The sequence below is a fragment of the Spodoptera frugiperda genome, chromosome 18 (genome assembly GCF_023101765.2).
Source record: "Spodoptera frugiperda isolate SF20-4 chromosome 18, AGI-APGP_CSIRO_Sfru_2.0, whole genome shotgun sequence".
Taxonomy (NCBI): Eukaryota; Metazoa; Arthropoda; class Insecta; order Lepidoptera; family Noctuidae; genus Spodoptera; species Spodoptera frugiperda.
Window position 1 is genome coordinate 7,666,399 of NC_064229.1, and position 24,698 is coordinate 7,691,096.

Here is a 24,698-nt window from a genome sequence, read left to right on the forward strand (position 1 = left end):
GTATAAACGAACACAAAGAAGATTCTTGATTAATTGCTAAGGAAATAAGCTGGAAATCACTTGAAACTGATGAAAGTTAGTTTGATTGAATTATACATAGGAACAACAAGATTCATGTTTACAACGATTCACGCATAACCTTTCCAATTAACCTTAACGATACAAGAAAGCAAAGACATGTTACACTCGTTTCCTGTGCAAACGAAATAAAATCAACAAATGCAAAACAGGCCAAAAACCTTCCGAGAAAGGGTATCTCTTTAAAAATAAAAAGCCACTGTAAACAAATGTTCTCCTAAACTGGTTTTATTCCATTGCACTTCGCCATTCTTGGCCTTAATACGGCACGTTCCAGTTATATCGAACACCACGGTAGGTCGCACTTCATAACGAAGCTTTATTGAATCGCCGATCAATATTTTATCTGTGAGTAACAGCTCGCCATTATCAAGCCTTATCGTCGGCTTTCAGAAAGGATAATCGAGTACCCCATTGAATCCTGAGCCGTGAGTCGTTGTATCTTTTGTGTTTCTGATATCTGTTTTCGCTTTTGCATCTTTGTTGTTTGATTCAGGTTTATTCTTAGTAATTTATTCAAGAAGCCTATTAAATGTAACTGGACCAAATATAACTTTTTTACGTGGATAATATTCAAGCATATTTAGGATTTTTCTTTCAGTATCATTTTCATTAAGAGCATCAACTGCTTGTAATTTAATATGAACGCTATCTCACGTGAAATCATATACAGTTTCAATCAACCAATTGTTTTTGATTAGTATAACAATGCGGCCTACGAAATTGTCTGTGTTAAGATTAGTCACAGTTTCATTGTATGAGGCGTCACAAATTAGGAATTATCAACACACTAGCAAATGACGACGAGAAACACGAAGACGTACTATTGAAATAAATTCACATAAACATTAAGCCGTTACATCATCTTCATCATCATCAAAAGCTTCATTAGAGTCTGCAGCATATTTGCTGTCATTATTTGATTCTTAATTAATGTAATCAGCTTCTGAATTAAGGAGCTTAGTTGGCGGTATGGTAATTAAAGCTCGTATAACCAGTAGACAAACAATAATGTTTGCGGATGCAATATTTCCAGTATCGAGAGCACGTGTTCGTCCCGTTATGTCTGTCAGTTCGTCCACAGCTACCGTCATCACACAACGTCCACCTAAACCACGCAATATGTGGGTTAATTTGTCTGCACGTACTGTGATTTGTTCCCAATTACCACATCGCTGTAGTGCTTTTGAAATTATTCTTGTTGTACCCAATAAATTTACAGCTAAATAGATTGAGTTATGTTTATTGATAAAACTCAGCACGATTTGCTAAACTTCCGTGGTTGGATAATCTATTTTCTGGACCGAAATTTTCCCTTTCTCCAACTTGATAACTAACTGACCATTATAATTATGTATTTAAATAGCTTCAACTTGTAATTTAACTCTTGCTGATAATTGTGGTGGATTTACTCGAAACGTATTACCGACATTAACAGCTGAAGCACGAGGTTGTTTAGCGATAAATATTAAGCAATTGTAGTATTTCAAGTTGGATGATATCGTCATTATTCTTACCATCATGATTCTATCCATTAATCTTGTTCTAAACCAACATGTGTGTCTATAAAAACAAGTCCATATAATTTTTTACACAAAGGGGTAGCAAATAGACCTCTAAATAGGTCAATGCCTCTACAACCAGAAACAAGTTATGTTCGTAGTAAATTAATAGATTAAATGACTCACACATGCCGGTGATCTCATTCTTAGTACTCCGTTGTTAACTAGCAATAAAAACACTTCCTTATAATACTATCTAGTGCAGGAATATCATGTTGTTAACACCATTTTGGTTTACTTAATGTGTGAAATTGTCATGGTCGCCATAAGTATCATCTATGCCTTATTTTGGGTCAATTTTAGTTGATAAATAATTAACACCAACAAAATTTATTTTTACTTCTATAAAGTTCTTAATTTTTTTAGTTTATGCACTCTTGTGTATATGTTTTTTTGTGGACAAGATTTTAAGTACCGTGCAAAATTCTGACCTTATAATTTATAGCCGTTTTATAGATGATCTCACGAATACCGACCAAAATTCGAAGCGCATTTAACTGTCGACATTACAAGGTCGTCGTTTTTACTTCCTGCGTGATTCAAATTATGTTCAACACGCTAACACTTATATATTTTTTTTTCTAATCTGACATCATGCTTATATTTTTATTCATTGAGATTATCGTCGAATGCAGTTGGATGAGAGACATTTGAGTGCAAAATAATAACTACCAAAGGTTATTGAGAATCACAAGAGTGCTCGTTCACTCGTTCCTTCCGTAACTCAACACCAGAACATAAGTACCTCTTATTCTAACACAAATAGTTGACTCACAACTAGCGGTTATAGATAATGCTATCATAACTTTTTGCCTATCCCTTATCCCATCTTCGTAAATCGAGAATGCCCTTTGACTACCAGCGTAACCAATTTAACTTAACCCGCGTCTTCCAAGAACCAAATCGCTATTGAAGCAAATTGTACGGCATAGTGTTACTTCCAAGGGTTCAAAGTAATTTTGTCGCAAAATATAGATGTTGAAACAGACGAAATGACTCAATTTGTCTTCCACGTTTCTAAGTGGCTTCATGATTTAGAATCTGGGCTCCGCCTACTCGTGTTACTGTAGGGAACTAGTAAATCTCTGGAATTGCTACAAGGAGATCATGAGAATGAACGTCTGTGACTAACCTAATAACAGACTTGTGTATTTCCGCACGAACATCCAGTTCTACTCTAATTTATATGTGTACCTACACAGGCCTTATCATTTTATTTGTTTCAACTCTATCTTGCTATCTGTCTGAACTTATCTGATGCTGTGGAAATCTTGTATTCGTCATCACTTTATCATCTGCTGTTGTGATAATCAATCAATACTGAATTCCAACAGACGGCTTGTTACCACTTGACATTAATATACCACAATAAACCCTTCACTTACCTCTCAGCAGTCTGAGACAGTTTGTTTAGTTAAGGCCTTTCTAAGTGGAAGATGTCTCTAAGTGCCTTTGGCTATGATATTTTTACATGTAATTTTTCACTGGCTTGGATTCTACTTAACGGATCAGCTACTTTAGATAGTACTTCATAAACACTTGAGATTGGTCACCGTGTTTCTTGCAGTCGTTAGATTGTCTGCTACGCTTGGCATCACAGACTAACTGCTAAGTATATTGTTGGCTTACAACGCAACAATGTTTGCTTCGTAAACCTTATCTAAATTCAAATTATCCTTGTTTGGTGGTGCTGCATTTGTACAATTAGCATTTGAATAACCCAAAGTGGATTTCGCAATACTATTCCTACGTAACAAATCATTCAACCGTTTGTTTGAATATTGTATCAATAGCTGAATTTCTATCTCAGTAATCCTACTTATTGATTTTAAATCTGAAAGTCACCTCACATTGTGCATTTAGTTACAAATAAATTAAAACAAAAATGCCTGCAGACATCGTTCGGTCACTGCATTTTAATATAGAATCAAATCAATCATTTGGAGATAATGCCTTCGGTCTGGTGACTATTGATGTCAAGTGAATTATTACTTAACTGTTTCTCCTTGCACGACGGAATTTTAAACACAAAATCCGAGTCATCATGAACTTATGGAATTGAAATAAAACCTTAACTAACTGCACCATGCATTGTATCCTCGGCAACATAGTTTTTTTTTCTTTTCCATCCCACAGGTATAACCGTGTTAGCTTAACTGTCTCCTCACTTAAGTCTAACGACTAGTCCGTAAAGATTATCTGCTGATTTTCCCAGAACTTTTCACTCATTTCCTGCATGTTGTTCGTCAATATACCCCTATCTACAATCTAGCATATTAATACTAGGAACTAGTGAACAATAGGTCTCTTTGAGAGGCTGACCTCATCAGGTATTGCCTCGAGCCTCGCATTCAAGCCTGGTAGCTTCGCCGGCCACTCACTGTCTTTTACTGTTAATAACGGATCTTAATTTGCGAAACGTTGTACTAGACACGTTTGCTGTTAAATTGTCTGTGAAGTTATTAGAACTTAATTAAAAATGTTTCTAAACTTATGTAGAACGTTGATTATATCTATTGGTATATTTAATGTCGTTTTAGTTTAAGAAATGCTATTTAGTGCGAACACGCACTTTCTATTAAAATTCCTATTCCATCATGCGGCTTTTATTACTTTCTGATCTATCTTTTTCTGTTAGAATATAATGCTAGATCAATATTATGCACTGCAACGTTACAAAACCACACATTTTCTAGTCTTTCTAGAATAATTGCATGCATAACGGATTGTTTTACGCAAGAAGAAACTAGATTGTCGTGCTTATCTGAACGACTTCCTTCATAAATGTTATATTTTAGTTCGTTGACAAAAAGTGTGACATTTCAAATGAGCGAAACTTGTTTCTTCGCCTGTTTAAGATGGTAATGTATCGTGACAGTTCTCACTTTCATTATTAGGTTTATTTTCGTCACACTAATATAAAGACGTAACATCGTAATGCATATTAATAACTGTATCAATAGTAATTAACACTAATTCAAATTTAAATGAGGAAGTTCTATTTAATGCACTTCTGTTATGAACTTTAATAATCGTAAAGGCTTAATGATAACTCTGTTTTAATAGGCCTTTTCCTTAATATCCTATTATTAAGACCTTATATTACTGACATAAGGTCTTTTAATGACATATTTTCTACTAATGACTTTTCCAATGATAATAGTATAAACAAAGATGTGAAAGCTAATTTTTCTAGTTCTTCGTCTTTAGGGACGAGTGTGTTTCCAAAAAATAAAATGATTGTGAATTTTACTAATATTTCTTTGCAACATACACACGTTATATATGTATAAGAGAAGAGATTTTTTTTTCTCTAACATTATAAAAACAGGTGCATTCAAAATAATCATTAATGACTATACAAACGAAAAATCAAAACAGTAACCAATACCAAGTCTTAATTCGATTCCAACATTACTTAATCAAGATGCAAACGCATTACAAAAGACACCGTCTGCGTCTGCGTCGCGACCTACATCAAAAATACACAACCATATCTCGAACCTTGTAGATTACCATAAGGAGTGAATATTTGAGGTTGAGCACGTGGGACGCACTACGTATCGTAATACCACAGTCATATAATGTGGGAGGATGATGATAGGATTTAATTTTATTTTCATACGAGTTGAACAACCTGTTCAATGTTCATGTCATCTTTGGCACCTATTTATTTCATATTTATAAGGCGTTGCTATGCACCGTTTTGGTTTTACTATGGAATGTGTTGTGGGCTGTGATTGTTTTGATAGTATCGTTATAGTAAACTTTATTTTTGATTCAAGCTCACTGTCTTCTTTCTTTGTCATGTTGACTCTAATTTCATGTGTGTGTTGTTTTCTTTTTCTTACATTGGTAATGTTTTGATGTCATTGTCTTTCATATCTATGTTTTTACTTTTATCAATATGCACTCAAAAACAAGTCTTAAGTTCTTTACTATAGGCAAATTATTACTAGCATTTTGTAGTTAATTGACTCACCTTGTAGAATAAATAACTCCTGCTCCCTTTTTGTTACTTATGTTAACAATAAACGTGTAACATTATACATATTTGTATTAAATTAATCATGAACTCATATTCATGAGCAGCATTCCGCGACACACGACGCGGCGATTGTCGCGGAATGCTGCTCATGAATATGAGCCTTTGACATGGCTTGAAACTAGTCCTTATCGTACGTGAGTAAGCCGATAACATAATAATTAATTTAGTATGTCTCACGACAGTTACAATAAAATAATATTTGTATTAGCTATATGATACTATACTATGTATCATTTTGCAAGACCCTTAAAACTGTTATATCTTACACCTTTAGCGTCCATTTCGATATTTGTAACTGCATTAACTCTTTTGCAATTACTGAGCGATAGTACAAATTTTACAATGTTAAGCATTATTGTGTTACTCATGTTTCTTTGTTCTTGAGTAATTCAAGGTCCGAGCTTCAAATGTTCAATTACGTTATTATTATCTGGTTCAGACTGGTGTTACGTAGGAACAATTAGTACGAGTGCTTTGTCTGTCTGTCTGTCAGTCATACGCAAATTGCCGTTTCCTCTTGTGTTATTATTGTGTGAAGGTTCTTCGTTATTTATGTAATACATCTTCAGTTTTTAATCAAATCTGTTGCTTCCTGGACCTTTAATTGTTATGGTATGAACTAGTTTGAGGTTTCTAATTTGAATTGGTCTACTTTTTTAAATTCAGTTTTTGGCTGTAACTTATAAGCTTATAGATCGCGATATGTTTTCCTTTTTTTAACTATTATTTCATTACGACAAACAAGCCACACATTGCCTGTAGTAGTCATTATTATCAGACACTTCCCCAGTCAGAATTTATGGAGAACCTAAGCCTAATTAACTGACATCCTGCTATATCTAATTAAGATTTAAGTGCTGACCCTGTCCCGACCCTGAACTACAAAAACGATAAATAGCCTGAAAATGCATTGAACATCAATCATAATTAATATTTTTTTAATGTTCAATCATATAATGGCGGGTTTAATGCTGATTAATAATAATTACATGTAGGCATTATGTTAATTTTCCCTCTTGTACGCAATTTTCTACTTTGCAAGCAATTTTTTCACCCATCACTTGAGTCGCCGATGTCAGCAACCGCAAAGCATAATTGCCGGTTGTATAATATGGCGGCTAGATTGTGCTTTATATTTCAGCACTTACACTTGATCGGGTGGCGTGATGGATAGACTTTCGTTTAATTCATCATCAAATAAATTTCACGCGTAATCAAATTCATTATTAGACACATGATCGATTGTACCATTACGTATCGCATGTAAATACCAATTTTGTTCTACGTGGAAAGAATAGGTATGTAATTTAAGGTAATTTGGAGCTACTGACTCTGAATGGTCGATATAATTTATTTGAAAGCAAGGACGATGTGTGGTATTTATTGTTTTACCTTGTGTGTAATTTAAATCTTTTATGAGAATGATTAATTGGCCAGAACCAGTAGAAATAATAACTGAACTTAGTAACATAACTCTCAAAGATGAAGCATAGAAGAACAATTGCGTTACTAAAAGTAATTTTCATTGTCCGGAAAAAAAATATTTAAACAAAGAAAAATCTTAATAGCTGTTTGATTATTTAAACATCAAACAAACAAACAGTAACAACACAATTCATTGCAGAAGCATACATTACTGTTCGCTCCATACCTTATTGTTTAAACGTAAAATTCCAATGCACCGGACGCCATTGTGCAACAATTTAGCGTTCCAAACAAATACTTCCCTATACATTTCTTGTTTTATTCCAAAGCTGTTAATGTCACAACCAAACAGAGCGGCTTTAGTAGTAATTCAATTACAAACGTACTTGAACTGTATTCAAGTGTCCACGGGTTCTTGAACTTAGATGAAGAGGTCGTACTGTTTCCACTTCAGCATTTTGTATAGAAAGTCTAATGGTTCCTATTCTTTTGTTGCAGGTAAATATTGGAAGCCTGTCCAGCTACTATTATGTAAGGATTGAGGTTTGGTTGTCTATTGACTCTACTTTGATAGCGGATGGTAAATATTTTGTCATTACGTAAGTAAGAAGCAAATATGCTTTTGAATCTGTAGAAGTATTTGAAAACTACAGTCAAGATACGCTGAGATGTTTTAAATAAATATGATGTCAATTTAGCTAATTGAGATTATGTAATCGTAAATCTACATATAATGACTTGTACCGATAGATATGATGGCTTTCTAGGTCACGACACTAAGCAAGAAATTTCCAAAATCTTAGTATAGTGAATTTCCTTTGCAAATAATTTCAATTAAGGAAGAATCAATGATGACGACGACCATGACGTGTGTTCTGCTGTTTACATTATGAGTGTAATGTTTAACGACAGTGGAGTTATAAACTTTATCTGATTGGCTTCGTCCGTTGCACTTGATGCGTATAACTCATGACTGACGTTGCGGTATTGTCCCGTTTCGTACACATTTCTTAATTTGCTATACGTTTTATCTTTCTACGAATTGAAATGTGCAATTAACGTGAAGCAATGGTTCCTATAGTTACATTTACTTCATTATTTTCATTACCAATAAAAATTTGATGCATATCAATAACGATAAAGTACACACATATAATTTAGCATGTGTATTTTTTTCATTATCGTCGATTTCACTTTTACGTCACCAAAATTGAGGTGGCAAGTAAAATACTCGTTCAAAAAGTAGGCGTATTTGCATTACTTGGACACAATTTGACCAACAGCTGTATACACAACAACAGATAAAGATATTTAATCAAGAAAGCGATATCGTAATGACGAATGCAGACAATTATACTGATGCAGATAACAAACTTCTTAAGCCTTTCTCTGACAACTTAAATGTACTAGAAAATGTACAATATAAGAGAATGTGAAATGAAAGAGTAAGTTTGTTGAGCCAATGATACCACAATGACCGCGGCGCCGCAAATCATAGTAATGATCGACCACGCGCATATACGCGATGCAATACTCAATACTGTAGCACAACTATATTGTAGTGCTATGCTTAGGCGCAGGTGCAGGATGACGCCTGATCCGGAGCTGCGGACTACCTAACGGGTTTACCGAGGCTCTGGCTAGAAAAGCAGGAGTAGGAACGGGGTGGTTTTTAGTCAGTAAGAGTCTGACACTCCCTCTTGCCTCGCCTATAGCGAGAGAAGAAATTGGATGATTTTCCCCCCTTAAAAAAATGCTTAGGCGCAGTATACGATCAGATTTTTTTATTGCAGTCAGTTATAGTAGTAGCAGTATTGTGTAGTTTTATAGTGATCTTTATGGATGATTAAATTTATTTATTTATTTATTACTATTAAGCCACGTCAACAGAATAAACACCAACATTAATAAAAAACAAGAATTATTATTATTATTATTAATTAAAAACGCTATTAATTTTATTATTACTTCGAAGTTACGGTGTTAGGTTTGGTATCCTTTTTAATTACCTACATCAGCCATTTTTATTTGTTGTTATAAATAAAAGATAATCGTTTGGGTTTTATCCTTTTATTGTCATTTCATTTAATAGTTCTTTGTTTGTCTAATAAATTTGTTTTCAATTTTATTTGCCCTTCTGAAAATACCTGTTTACGATTAAAAACATCATTATTGCTAGTATCTACTCCATCTCTTTCAATAACATTCGTATATATAAACAGTTTTATTTATTTACACATTCAAATTGTGTTTAGCATTAGCATTACGTTTACCTCTTAACGAATTTATACCCCACAATTTCCCGCCATAATGTGTAAACAAAGTGCTATTAGACTTGATCCAGTGGTTGATTGTGAAATGTGCGCGTACGATGTATAGGGTCGAATCGGCGCACGCGCAGCTGTGCATTGTGCAACGGTCTCAAGTGATAAAGCAGTATAAGTACAGCTGGAACTTTGTCGTAATTAGTTTATTGGCACGTATTAATAAGGCTTTTATACTGTAAGTACATAATTGCAACTATAAACTGCTTCGTTGGGATAGGCTGAATAAGCTACTTTGAAACGGAGTTGCTTTAATTTGTATAAGTAAATAAAGCAGCATATAAATAAAGTAAGTGATTGTAATAATAATGTTTAGAATGATTGTTGGTAGCAGATTGTCAGATACCATAACATAACATAAGCGTTCATAGGCCACCATAACCACTTACCATGAGTAAGTATTCTGCCACCGTCGTGGTTTAAAAAAATAAAAATAACACATCTAGAAAATCACATTGAAAAATGGACCAATATCGAATCAGTTACATTTAACATCCATAACACTATTTTCAAACATACACTAACTAAACCAGAATCACCAAAAATGTTATGGTTTTCCTACATGAATATGAACTGTAATGTAACTTGTAATGCCTCGGTTCATAACACGGTGTGCGTGTGCTTGCACCGGATGGTGGACATAAACAAAGATGAAACGCATATCAAAGGTGCCTAAAATTATGCATCCGAAATGATTCATTGCAACTATCTCCTGCATCGTTTGTGTTAGAGTCACAAGCGCAACTGAAATAGGTCCTTGACCCTAGTTGAGATAGGTTGTTAATTAATATGATCTAAATTCGAGACGATTTTGAAAGAAGTTTTGCTTTCAAGATAATTTTGTGAGGCTTTCACCAATTTTATGGGATTGAAGTAATGGAGCCATTTGCTAGATAATTATGACTATCAAGACTTGGAGGCAAGCTGGTCCGGCTCCACAGGAGAACGAAAAAAATGTAGTAATATAACCATGTTATTTCGATGTGTTCTGTACGTTATACAATTATTGTAAATGTGAGAGCCCTGTAATTAACTGAAATCAAATTAGACTAGTAGAATGCATTTATGTCAGCTTGGAGTTGTCATGCTCACTCAAATGTCTCATTGGCGGTGGCACGGGCATTGGATCGCTCGATTCCCTGCAACATGGTTGAGTTGGGCGGTGCTGGTGTACGTGTCATGTTCGTGAACGGGCGCTGTCAACTGGGACTGGTCAGCTCCGGACTGCATTATTTTTTATTGTCCTCTAGGTTATTTTCTTTTTCTGTCGCTTGGACTGTATATTAGTTTTACATTGTTCTCACATAGTTGAAGTAATCGAAACAATGTAACCAAGAATTGTATTGTAAATCTGATTGAAAAAGAGTAACCTATGGAGTTTCTTGCTCGTTCTTCTCCATAGGAATCTACACTTTGGAACGAGCAAATAGCTTCACTAGAGGACTGACCGACAGACAGACGTTATTAATATTATTATATTTGCTTTGACGTTCAAAAGTGCCTTCCTGGTCTATTTGAAATAAATGATTTTGACTTTGACTTTGACAAGAATCCAAAATTTGTTCATATTAGTAGCTACTATTAAGAGATTCTTCAAAAACCATAAAGTCCCTAAACTTTGGCGTTACATTCTGATCACGATATTCACAGAATTAATAACAGGGGCCTTGGTTCGAGACGGCTTTACGTTAAACGAGATCTAATCGAATGCGCGTTCGACGCTGTGATTGGTTGGTTTATAGAAGTCGGCCATTCACATCGCCGAACGCGGCCTCGTCTTTAAACGTAAAGCAAACTCGTACTAAGCCCTCTAAACCTATCGCAAAATTCTAAACCTATCGTCATTCATTCACAAATGATTCACAAACTAATTTGAATATGTAAATTGTCGTATTAGCACTCCCATAGCATATTGTGTAATATGGTAATCTATGAATAGAGATTAGTGGTAACAAGTTAATACTGAATGACTTGGAGGTGTGTTGGGTCAATGAATCGGTTACAAGTTGCATTGTTTGTTTATGGAAATTGAGGAAAAACTAGAACTGTTGAATATGTAATGGATTTTCGTTAATGACATTGTGGTATGTTTATGTGTCGTCAGTATTAGCTGCCTTATACTGCTCTTTTAGATCTGGCATTCCATCTACAGATAGGTTAAAATACCTTTTTTGAGTATAATTTTTCAAGTCTGCATGTGTATCGCATCTACCTACCTAACCTGTCAGTCTTTCAATATGGTCAATTCTGACTACAAATGTATCATTCTTACTTCTTTTTTAATTAAATTATTCTTGTGCATCTACATAATTCTAGTGGTAATTTTCTAAGCCTAATGTACTCCTATAATTGTATTTTAATTCTTGAGCAGTCTTCTTGCTATTTTCTCGAGGACATCTCAGTTTCTCAAAGCCATTATTTTGATGAGTCATTATATTTCGTAAGGCACCAGCATACTGCGGTTTGCTTATAATTTCGACAGCCAATGTGTATAACATTGCAAATTATAACACTGTAGTTTTTATTTCATACACTGAAATCAGTTTCATCTATTCATGAACTAACAGAAGAAAATAATAAAAAGCCGTAGAATTTGGTTGAATTAATTTGTTTGTAGATTCTCGTGCCTAATTGGACACAAAAGACACGTTTACCACTTGTATGTCGGTATATGAGACACAATAGAAAACACATTGTGTCTCGCGTAGATCTGCGTTCCCTGCTTACTAACGGAATAATATAAACCTTATAAACTCAATTAATAGATACAGCACCACTAAAGTATCTAAAACACCACTAAACAGCAACTCAAAATTGAGTAACATTTGAGTGTTCTGCACACCAATTTTTGCCTATCACATCGTCCCCATTACATCAATCTGAGATAGCTAATTTCACGGCGATCATTCACGGTTCGTTTACTTTTCCTAACGTAGGTACTTGTTATCGATACTCGATAGTGTTCTCTTACGTCACTATGACCTCTTAAATGGTGGTTCCATTTTAATTCGCTATGGTGTTCCCTCGAAACGACTGTTTTGCAATTCGCAATGGCTGTCCATCGGACATTCGTATGATTTAGACTTTCTTTCTCACCTTTTACGTAATAAGTTCTATGTTGTTTTTATGTTTCATAATGTTAATGTCGTTGTTTCTGTTTCTGTTTGGAACGAATTTGATTGCGATTTTGATGATAGTGTTTGGTTTTTTTTATAAAAACTTTGCTAGTGCTCTAGGATTTTCTCCTATGTCGTTGGTGCGTTTACAAACTTACAATTTCACATATAAATGACACCCAGACCCGAAACAACAATTTGTGGATCACACAAAGAGTTGTTCCGTGCGGGAATCGAACCCAGCCACCGAGCAAACCGTGCAATCTGTATCTAGTTTGTTGGTGTGTAAGTCTGCAGTGGATTGTTCTTGAGTTCGTCTGTTTTTATTTTATTAAAGAGCGGAAACAACAATTTGTAGAATAAAATGTTATAATAGCTGCAGTTTTTAATTAAGAAAAGCAAAGAAAAACTCGGATAAGGAACTACAAAGCAACCGAATTCACATAGTAAAACTTTATAGCGAAATAAAAACGTGTTTTTATTAAATGTTACATGATGTTTACATTTTCATTTGGAGTTCCTTAATTACTCTATTGTTGCATCACTTTAGTTTTAATTTCTAAATCCATTGTAAAAACTTTCCCGTGCACTTCTGTAGTTCTGTTTTTGTTCCAACGATGTCGCTCTAGCGTGAAATTGTCCCCAATCTCATAGAGACCTCTTAGCCAATTTGTTCTACCATGTAATTAAAAATCATTACTCGTTAATTGAACTTCGATATCCGCTGTACTTCTATGGTTTTCGTTTTATTTATTAATTTATTAACAAGACTTAGTAAAAAATAATTTAAAACGACCTAGTAAAAGTTCCCCTCTGTTTACGACGGAACTTCGAGATGCGTAAAAAAAAACTACCCCATAGCTCGATAGATGGCGTTGGGATCGAGATAGATCGCGCTATGGTTTCGTTACCGCGATTTGGTTGGGTCGGGAGCGAACTTCCAGAAAGTTAACTTTGCGCAGAGGCAATATCGTAACCAATGAGGTTAATCCGAGGTGCGATTATTGCTAGTTGAAAACTTTACCAATACCCCGCCGTGTGGACGTGAAATACCGTCCGCTATGGCAATTTTTGAATGGCCGTAACTGGCCTAAGAATTTATTAAAAGCGTTCAGCGCCATCTATATCCAAGACTTGGGAACTACTATTTTGCTGTTGGTTGTTTCTGTATGATTGCAATGTTTACTGATGTTTTTTTTATGATAGTAATCCTATTCATTAAGTCCACTATTTTTATCTTCAATCCATGTAATAGATTGTTATTATCGCAACTAGTTCCTAATAACTTCCTTGGAGCCAGACTAATAATGTCATTGCTTTATAATCGTAGTTCAATCTTTCTATGGAGCATACAGCTCATGTTTTATGTACAGACACACTAGCAGATCAAACTACAATAAATCTACATTCAATTGTCAACTTTACAGTTCTTGAAATTGAGTTGAAAATCTAGTACACACATTTAACAGATTAGGTTAGCTTCATGTGCCGTTTTGTGAAGTGTACCTTTGCGAAGAGACGACGACCATTTATTTAATTACACTGGCAACATTCTGCTAGTAATGGCGGCATTATGTGAATCTGAGCTAATTCGCGCCAATTACAAGGCTGTGGGAAGATGGCCGCTGTTTGACAATCTATGTTTGTGAGTTTGTGACTCAAATGATTACAGTTGCTGTATAAAGAGTAACGGAATTTTCTGTGTTCATTTGTACGAATTTGTCTTACGTTTAACGATATCGAATCGAGAGCGCGTTCGGCGCTCTGATTGGTTGGTTCATTCTTAACAAACTACTATAAACAGTACGAAAAAATACTGAAATAAACTGTAAGAACATCAAAAAAATTGCAATATATCAACAAATAAAAGAAAAACAATGTGGGGCATAATAAATGGAAAAACAAACAAAACAATATGAAGTATGAAATATAGTTGGTTCATTCACATCAGCCAATCATAGCGCCGAACGCGCTCTTGTTTCGTTTTCGTTCAACGTAAAGCAAACTCGTACTAAGGGTAAAGTTTAAACCTTGAACACAAGTTTGTCGGTAGTTGGTACACTAAGCAATTAAAACCTAGTTTTTGTTCTTAATGCAATTAGGAATTAGGAACTATTCAGTATTTAGTGCTTTTTGTATTGTCTTTGTCTAAATTCCTAATTTGTTTTTTTAGTTACACAAACGATAAATTATCCTTCCTCAGTAAATTTTCAACGTTATTACCAGATAATGAAGTTCATTATTATATTAAAAGTTTTAGCAAGGATAGCTTAATGTGCTAAAATCTACACAATCATCATCAATATTTTAAGCTGCAATTAGTTCAAAACAATATCGCCTCTCCAATGTTAATTATTATATCATCGGCTTATTAACGTAACTGTTTGACGAGAAACTCGACTAGTTTCAAGCCATGCTAGAGGCTCATATTCATGAGCAGCATTCCGCGAAACACGACACGGCGTTGCTACTGCTCTCCAATATTGTATGAAAGTGACAAAAATTACATAATAACAAAATTACCGTTTGCGGAAAGTGTTAAAAAAATGGTATAGAATAGATGCAATGAGCGTAGAGAGAAATATTCGCATTGTGCAATCGTTCGCGTCTTATTGTTCTCTTGATTACACCAAACATAATGACTTTGTCCTAAAAACGACAAAGTGTTGAGTGGAAGTCGTTTGAGGCTGTCTTTATTTTACGAAGGTGATGACAGATGATGGGTCGAGAGAGAGGGACGCGTGGTTAAGTCAAAGTCACGAGACGCCAAACATGTCATCTATTTTTCACAATGATATTCTAATGTCTAAATACTCAAACGCTACTCAATTTTAAGTACTTAAATATCGTACTATCTCTGTCATTTTATAAAGAATTGATAGTGACAGTACTACATTTGAGAGCGTCTTAAAATTGAGTAGCGTTTGAGTATTCGGGCATAAGTGACTTATTGTTAAATAAAACTTATTCTTTGACCACGTTCACTTGTTTACTCATCTTTTAAAGGTTACTTTATTTTCATATTTTATCCCCTGCATACGTAAACCGAACACTATGTTAATTTTATTCAATGACAATCTAACCCTTCATCCCGTTTCCCATACAATAATACTTTATAACATGTCATTACCATTCTGACTATCAAAAACTATTTAAGATCCCTATTTCTAGTATAAAACTATGAGTTCTATTTGGTCACTGCACTATTACTGACCAGTCTCTTGCTACTTATTCCACAAAGGATTAGTGTAACATATCTGTCTATTCAATCTAATATGTCTACTTCTGGATTATAATCAGGGTTGTCAGGACAGGTTCTGAACTATAACAGACTATTATTCTGTCCATCTAATTAGGAACACCCTATTAGATATTGCAGATAGATATGAGTTACTTAACGCTTGTAATTAAATATTGTGTTACGTATTTCTACAATAATTGTTAGATTTCAATTGTCTACTTTATTATTACTTGTTATATCATCTGTCGCATCTTATTTTGAAATTGTTTTATCATTAACTAGGTTCTCCAAACGGCTTCGTCTGTGGGATGGTAGCCTATGTGATATTCCAAACGATAATCTACTTCTATTCCAAATTTCATACCGATCCCTTCAGCCATTTTGACTTGAAGCAGTAATACGCATAGAAAGTTTTGCTTTTATAATATTAGTAGGATTATACTTAAGAACGACTTATTAGAACACGAATGCAGCCTTCTTCTTACTAACTATAGTAAATTATGCATTTCAGTATCATCTGCACTTACAGTCAGGTTTAAAGTTTAGTTACTTGTCAGGTTTACATCATCAATGCAAAACACAGTCCATGTCTACACACTACACATTAACTTCAAAGCCCTTCAAAGCGCGAGCCCTCACCGGTTCTTACAAGCCAACCCTGATTAACAGTAAATTGCGAATATCCTAGGTGTAGTGGGAAAATTACGTACTACAATCCGGTTGTACGTCCGTTCGTCCCTTTTGCGTTGACATAACCCATATTATAACGGCACCTTTTAGATTGATTTCTCTGCGGACGACTGTAACTGCGGCACCTCAAAGTTGAAGATAAATAGCTACAATAATTGCGAGTGATTGGACTCGGATATTGTACCGGCTTGGAGGTGTGGCGGTACTTGGGTTAAGACTTCTAAGGTGTTTTAGGTTTGAAATGTTAAAGACTAGGATGTACTGTGATATGTGGATACATATTTTAGGTTTGGAATGAATAGAAGTATCTTTTTTCAAGCAGACGGATCACCTGATGGTCAGCCCCTTTGGGGGTTAGAAATTTAAGGGTTGTTGGGGAAGTGGAGATTGGGAAGATTGGGAATGGAAACACAACGCAAGTGTTGTTTCACGATGGTTTTCTGTAAGGCTTTAGTATCATTCCGGTCGAGCCAGCTCATTCGTTCAGAAGCATGGATTGGGAAGATTAGCGAATGATAAACTACCAAAATACCTAATAACTTTCATTGTTTATTCTCCAACATTGCAAACTTTTAGTCCTACCTTATACAGCTATCCCTTTCAATATCTAAATCGGTTCACTTTGGAATCCGACTAAACTTAGCACCGGCCTTGTTTCCCCAAATAACAGCACAAAAGGTGATACTCGAATTAGACCTTCATAACCAGACGAAACAATACTGAATTTGGGAGCCTCAAAAACTAGCTTTGAGAATTAGCAGTGTATAATTCTGACTCAGTCGTGAATGTCGATACGCTTAAAAGACAATTAGCTAGGAATTCTGGAGGCCTTGACTGTCGGTTGTCCTATCGCCGACTACAAATGCACGTGCTACGATCGAACAATGACTATTTTGTCTATTATTAACAAATAAGTCAAGGTTTTGAACGAAAGAGTTCATTGTGTTTATTAAAATAGATAAAATCACGCTTCGTTTTAGCCTAAAGTGTAAGCGTGCTGGAGTTACTGATATTTCACAAGTTATTTATGACATGCTTTTTATTCCCATGTACTCAGTTGGGCTTTGGAAGTAGATCTACGTGTCTCAGTAAATATGTTTGTGTAATCTTTCATATTGATATTGTCTCACAGTAGTGTCGTAGTTAATAGTGGATAATTTAAAACCCAATTTACTTGCTTTTGTCTCAATACCTTTTATAAGAAAATAATATTATAAAACGGCATAAAGCTAAAAAAGCTCGATGTTGCCTTTTCTTTCTTGTTGATTTGCAAATACTCAAAAAATAAAGTAACCTCCTCAAATATTAAAGTGTTAACATCCATTTTTATATCGCTTAATATACTTCAAATCTTCTAAAAATTGCTGAAAACCAATTCAGCCAAACTTCAAAAATTTCAGCCAAACGCGAAAAAATCGCGCACATAGATCTTTTTTTTAAGCCAGTTAAAAAAGTCTAGAAAAGTCGCATCGTAGCGCAGAACATCAATCGTCTTTGAGACCATACAGAGATTGCTTTCATTGATATGTTCGTATCATCGAGTGAGACTTTAAAAGCTTTTATAGCGTCTCTTTATGGTCAAACGTGATAGGTCATAAGGTTCTACCATTGTTTCGGTGCTTGCAAATGTCCCATAACCTGTGGAAGGTCTCAGAGCTGCTTTTTGCAGTCATGTGTGAACTGTGTGATTGTACGTGCCTGCGTGTGGAACTATTATTCTTGGAAGTGTCTTTGTGCATTAGTATGGTCCTTATTTTTAATACTTTTTTAGAAAATAAAAGGGTAGAGAGTGTCAGACTGTTAATGATTAAAAACTATCCCCGTTCCTACTACTGCTTTTCGAGCTGTAGTCCCGGTAACCCACTAAGCAGTCTACAACTTATTAATACTATGTCTGATATTCTTTACTCCTTCAAGTCTAGCATTTCTATAAACTTGCTTATCTCAGATAAACATGTTTAAGTCCTGAAGTATTACATAAGTCCTATTTACCGTAAAACTAGTTTAAAAGATCTGTATTAAACACGCGTGTAGTCCGCCATTGACCGCGCGTGCGCACCCCGTCTCACCTTAAACATTTGCAGAAACGCGGACAAGCGCATATTTCTTCACATTCGGCTATTTCCGTCTACCGTTCGGCTAAATCCGTCGGTAGCGGACGATGACTCCGGCGGCATGCGCTGTTCAGACCTTGACGTAAACTTGAGGTGCAGTTAGAACAATCAATTTGCAATTTTATTGCCTTGACATAAAGTACAATGGTATTGCAAACTAAGTTTGTATCGTTTCCGTATAGGATGTTCGAGTCGGAAATGATTTACGCCAGTAGTTTAATTTGAATTTGAAGTTGCATCAATTAAGATAAAGCCGCAGTGTGTTGTATTCCTAACGAGTTTGGTGTCCTTAGTACGAGTAATTGCAAATCGTACGATGTGCTACTAACGACAATTTGAAATCCATTAAAATAAACTGTACGTGCAGTGAATGAACCAGGCACTTGTAGCATTGATGAGTGTAAAAGACTTTGGTACGTATGAATTTTATCTGAAAGATTATTTAAGATCTTCTTACCTTTTAGCTATCTATTCAAATTCTTTTCTTTGTGTACAATGATTAATGATTGATAATATTAGTGTACGATTCACCATCACTGTTTTGTTAATATGGGCCCAACAAACATGGCCTCAAGCCATTTCCACATCCGACTTTGACTAACTTTACATGTGGCCTTGTTAATTTTTTAATGTAATTACAACCATTATGGCCGACGAAAGCCTACAATTATCTTGTCGCTCCGAAATTATCTTTAACACGTGTTCCACTGAAACCAATGATTACTAATTATAATTTGTGTCCAAAAAAATTATACTTACGCACTTTTTTGCGTAACGCCTTTACTTTAGTTTTTTTTGGAAGAAATTATGTTCGCTCGAAGAAAATTTCTTGGTCATCGGATATTCAAATTACGTTTTAATGGACTTAAAAGTGCGTAAGCATTAATAAAGGTTTCATGGAACTACACAAATTTAACTTCTAATAACCAAAGCAGTAAAATATTTGTCAAACTTTACTATGAGTAATATCCATAAATAAATACAAGAAACAATAAAAAAGCAGATTGTTCTAATGTAGATTATGCAGGACTCTGACATAAAATCAATGACAATCTACAACCTTATGAAATCAATGATCTACTACATAACCGAAATCAAGAACAAAAATCTTTTAAATATCATACACTTGTACTAGAACACAATGTCACAACACTAAGAATAAAACAAAGAAATCTTTCGCTTGTAACTGTCAATTATAGAGATAGAACACGTCAGATTTTGGGTCAAACATCAGAATTGTAATTGCAACATGATAGAGCAACCATTATTGTTCAGACAACAGCAGGTAAACCTACTCTCACTCCTCTCATTGGAAATTCGACTTTAAATGAAAAGGATAAAGTTGAGATTCAAATAAAGGAATTTGATAGAAAGGTGGAGGTTGATATGCTGGTACATGATAGTGGTACAGCTAGTAATGATGACGTAGAATACAATGATTATTGTCAGCACAATGCATAGGAAACGGATTTGGCTATTGTTGTAATATCGAAAGTAAATATCGAGAGATGTCATAATTGTGAGGTAATAGCGGACTGTGGCGATATGGATTGAGTTAAGAATGACAATCAATTTCACTTTGAATTACAGCATCTTTGATATAAGAGCTCCTAATAAAATAGAACTGGAGTTTTTTCAAAGACAAAGCATTTATTTCAATTAATCCTAAATTAGGCCCTTCTGAAACGTCAAATTGAATTGTCCGTCATTCTGTCTGTCAGTGAAGCTAGGTGCTAGGTTATCGCTATAGGTATCTTCTGAAGGATTCTCTATGTCTTTTCCTGTTTTCGTTTTTATAACTCTCAATCCTATAGAAATAACACAACAGCCAAAATCCGTGTCGTGACCAGCTAATCCAATTTTAATTTTATCCACTTTTTCATCAACATCGACATCAACAATTCCTTATTTTTTACCTTTTCTTTCAACAATTTCTTATTCAATAGCTTCTGTAATATTATAACTACCAAAAAAACGCCATTTTGGTAGCAAAACGGTTGCAGCACTGGTAATAAAAAATAAAAGTCGTGGGTCTAAGCACAACGGTAAGCTCTTAAGTTGTGTAATCCTATTGAAGAGTTTATCGCCATGGTGAACTGATTTACTGTGGTTTCATCGTTTAGTCGGCGCGCGCTTCTCGATTGGTCAATTGAAATCGGACACCATTTTCTAGTGGCGAAGAAATATGTTGTTTGAAACTAATGTATGGTTATTCAATGGAGAGAAATTATTGTGTTTTATTTAATGATCGAATAGAGAATGATGATCAGGGTCTTAATCAGAACTTACGAACCTATGTTTAGTATATGATACAGGTGTTACAAACAGGGTTTTCTGTTGTTAGTTTATTATTATACGAAATGGTCTCAAGTAATGCTTCTTTAGATATTTTATGTATCTCACTCACAAGCTAGATGTGAAGTTATATTGGGCAATAAATAGGCCTATTTCTGTAAGACTAATAGTATAGCCGGTGAAACGTTGCAACTTTTAGTAAGTTTCTAATACTTATTCGTTTTATAATAATAACTAGAGAAAGTTACTTCTCGGCGGCTTCTTTATGTTAATACTCCAGTAAAACTTTATTACTGATGGATAACGCCTTTCCATCAATAAATTGTCACTTAACATGTACATAATTATTTTCTGTATGAAACAAATTTCTTCATAGCAACACTGCTTGACCATAGATTGTAAATCCGTTTCTGTCATTCGTATTTTGTTCTTGCCAGCCTAAAAAAGTAATCTATTTAGTTTTTGATACATCATGTACCAATGCATACAAAAACGAATCTAGCAAGGCAATGCCTTCTGTCCTTCACATCCCAATAGCATAGAAACAATTAGAAACAGATTAAGATCAGGAACTGACTTCTCGACTAACTACTTGATTATATCTCGATAGAAAACATATTTCGTGGTCACGACAAAACGTTTTGTTACAACGCCAAAACAGTACCATACTGTAATAAATCATACGCAAGCCCTTGATTTAAATTCTTAATTGCTATATTGTACTTGACCAGTAACTTATACATTACAAAATAGACCTTATATCTTCGGAATAAGACACCGATAAAGCTTTATGGTGTCACGATTGTGAAACCTAACAAACAATTTGTAAACGCATTTTATAACATCATCAACATGCATTCAATATCCAAGATACTACTAATCATTTCGACGTTTCAATAGACCTGAGATCGAACCCAACAAATCGGCATATCACGTTTTGAATCGCAATGAAAATGTCAAATGACATCGTTCACCTTGAGAACGCCATAGTTGCATTTGATATGACCACAGATAATTTAGTGTTTACGTTCTGTCATTTTGTGGATTGGCGGTAAAATTTTAAACGGCCAATCAGGAGCTTCCGTTTATATTTTTCACATTTAAACACAGAATAAAAAAGCATTGTTCTTTTATTGTAGGACAAAAAAGGCTCCGTTTATATTTCTACAGTTTTAGAATAAAAAGGCGTTATTCTTTTATTGTTGACAGTTTAATACCAGATAGATATTGGGATAACACGAAATATGTCCATAGGAACGTATCATAGCATTTCGTAATACACACGTATTTAGTTGCATCAATGAACTTATAAAAAAACCAGAAATAGTCACATACTTCCCACATCTTTACGAGTTCCAACGAAGTTTAGATTGTGTGTGAAAATAAATGTAAAAAAAATATTATTATCATCACTTCATAGGTGGTTAATGAACATAAAAAAATATCTATTTTTGTGTGGGCGACAATGGCGCCGTATTGGTAAATATTTAAGCTATAAAATATATAAATATACTAAAGTAAACACCACTTTTTTATTTCCACCTGTCTCTATCACCTGTCCCTTTCATTTTAAAGGTAAATGAGGCGGCAGAACGACTTGTGATCAAAAATACCGTTTGCCTATTTAAGAGTCAAAATTATATGACATTCTGAGCACGATGAAGTAATAAAATTATCTTTTATATGCTGTTTACAAAACTGTTTTTATTGAAATGAGAGTTTTTAAGTAAATATAAGAATTGAGTGGGCGATTTTCCATAGGCGGCGAAAATTTATACCCAAATATGGTCACATGATAACAAAATTACTGTCCATCGTTGTGTGTGTCTTCTTAAACATATTATACGAAATAGTTTTACGTGCATCATTTGCATAGCTATTGAATGATAGCAACTTATCCAGTCTCAATTTTCAACAAACTTCAGTGAAATCTCTCAACTATCCAGGAAGATTCTCAAACAAATTATGTCTGATTTGAATTAAGCAACATCAACAGTCGGTTCTAACAACTTTCCCAATCTGATTCCGTTTTCCCATGCAATCGGAATTGAAACGACGTACAACGATCTCGATAAATTTGTAATTTGGTATGTAATGGTATCTATCTTGTAATTTAAATGAATGCAACGCTAGGGGAAACATGGTATCTTGACTTGGATCCATGTAGACATGGTACTATAATGGTATAGATGAACGTTAGCATTCATGTGTTATGATTAATTTTATTTTGAATAGAAATTATGCTGTGTGTATTTTCTCAAATTGGACTTGCTCACTCGATTGCTAAATCGAGCAGTTCTACTGGACTTTTAGCCTTGTGAGGTTTAGGAATTTAGGGATTGTTAGGCAATCGAAGATTGGGAAAGGGGGTAATTGGGTCTCCGGCAACCTTACTCACACAACGGAACACAATCTAAGCGTTGTTTCACGTCAGTTTTCTGTGAGGCCGTTGTATCACTCCGGTCGAGCCGAAGCGTGCCGAAGCATGGCTGTCCCAACTTTGACATTACCTCAAAGTAACTCCAGATCTTTATCATTACACATCAAAAACCCTCATAAAATTCCTAACTCAGAATTCCTAGTACTCACTGTCCTATCTTTAGTCCTATCTTGGTACTAAATATTACCTACACCATTAATGTCATCTAGGTCTTTAGCTAAAAGCCTTACATGGTGTCTCACCAGCTTCTCTCATCAGATCCAATCTATAGTCATTCATCTGCAACTTCAACTGCAACTATGAAACTGTTGCCAGTTGCAGTGTTGACATTTTAAGATGCCATCTTGCAACTAAACACTTCAAAATCAGGTTTAGTGTTATCTGAAAAGATTATTTCTTTTTAGATGGTTATTCTGATAATAAAGTGTTTGATAGTTTTTTCGAGTTGACTCAGAACTTCGTTACGTTTTTTGTCTTACCCAATGTGCGACGTAACGCTGATACTGCCTTTATTTTTAATGGAATTAATAACATCAGATCGGTCATGACAAGCATACTTTTCGATTTCACGCTTCTTAAGGCCACGAGTTGGTAACAAGACGAGTTACTTTTCTAGTTATTTAGGAATTTTCAAAATATCTGTACAGGAAAATATACTTATACTCTTAAATGGAAATTCCATGTTTCAAAGATATTTCCATTGTTGAATCAACTCCGTAATATTAGCCGTCATACTCAGAGGCGCGTGCGCCACAGCCACAGCACGTTCGCCCTTTGTTCGATTTTCAAATTTATTTTTTTCACACTAAACGGCTTTGAGTTATTGTGTCAACAGCCATTGTTAATTTTGATTGGTCGGTCTTCGTAACACCGTGATCTTTTATTGTGTAAACTTTATTTCTTTTTTCTTCTTTTTTTATAAAAGTTAGGGTCGGCTTCTTTCAAGCCTTATTTCTGTGTTACGCAAGTAATACTTGTATCGGAACTGTGATCTTGTTTATTACGAGATCCGCATTCTTATTTTGATAAGTATCGATAACATTGTGTTTGTTAGGCTCTTATGTTTTGTTATTTGCTTCTAAAATATGTGTGGTATCATCATTAATGATCTTTATTTCGAAACCGATGAGCACAAAAATCCAAGCAACCTAAACAAACTGTAGGAAGCAAATATGTATAAGACTACATTCATACCATTACCGAAGTCACTATAACACCAGATTCTAATTGATTTTTTGAATCTCAAATCTAGCCCTGTGATTGGTTGACTGTATTTTCTTTCACCAATCAGGCTCTTTTGACAAACTTCTTTCAGAAACCCTTATTTGTATTGTTCTTTTTGTTTATACCTTCATATTTTATCTT

The 24,698-nt window shown here is 34.7% G+C and overlaps 1 protein-coding gene and 1 non-coding gene across 7 annotated transcripts in view; both read left to right on the forward strand.

The window, feature by feature from the left end:
• LOC118278077 (klarsicht protein) overlaps nt 1-24,698 on the forward strand; it is a 309,718-nt gene that overhangs the window by 243,907 nt on the left and 41,113 nt on the right. The gene's annotated exons all lie outside the window — the stretch shown is intronic.
• On the forward strand, nt 13,504-13,643 carry LOC118278337 (U4 spliceosomal RNA). Its single transcript, XR_004783873.1, has one exon. It is a non-coding gene; the product is annotated as a U4 spliceosomal RNA (small nuclear RNA).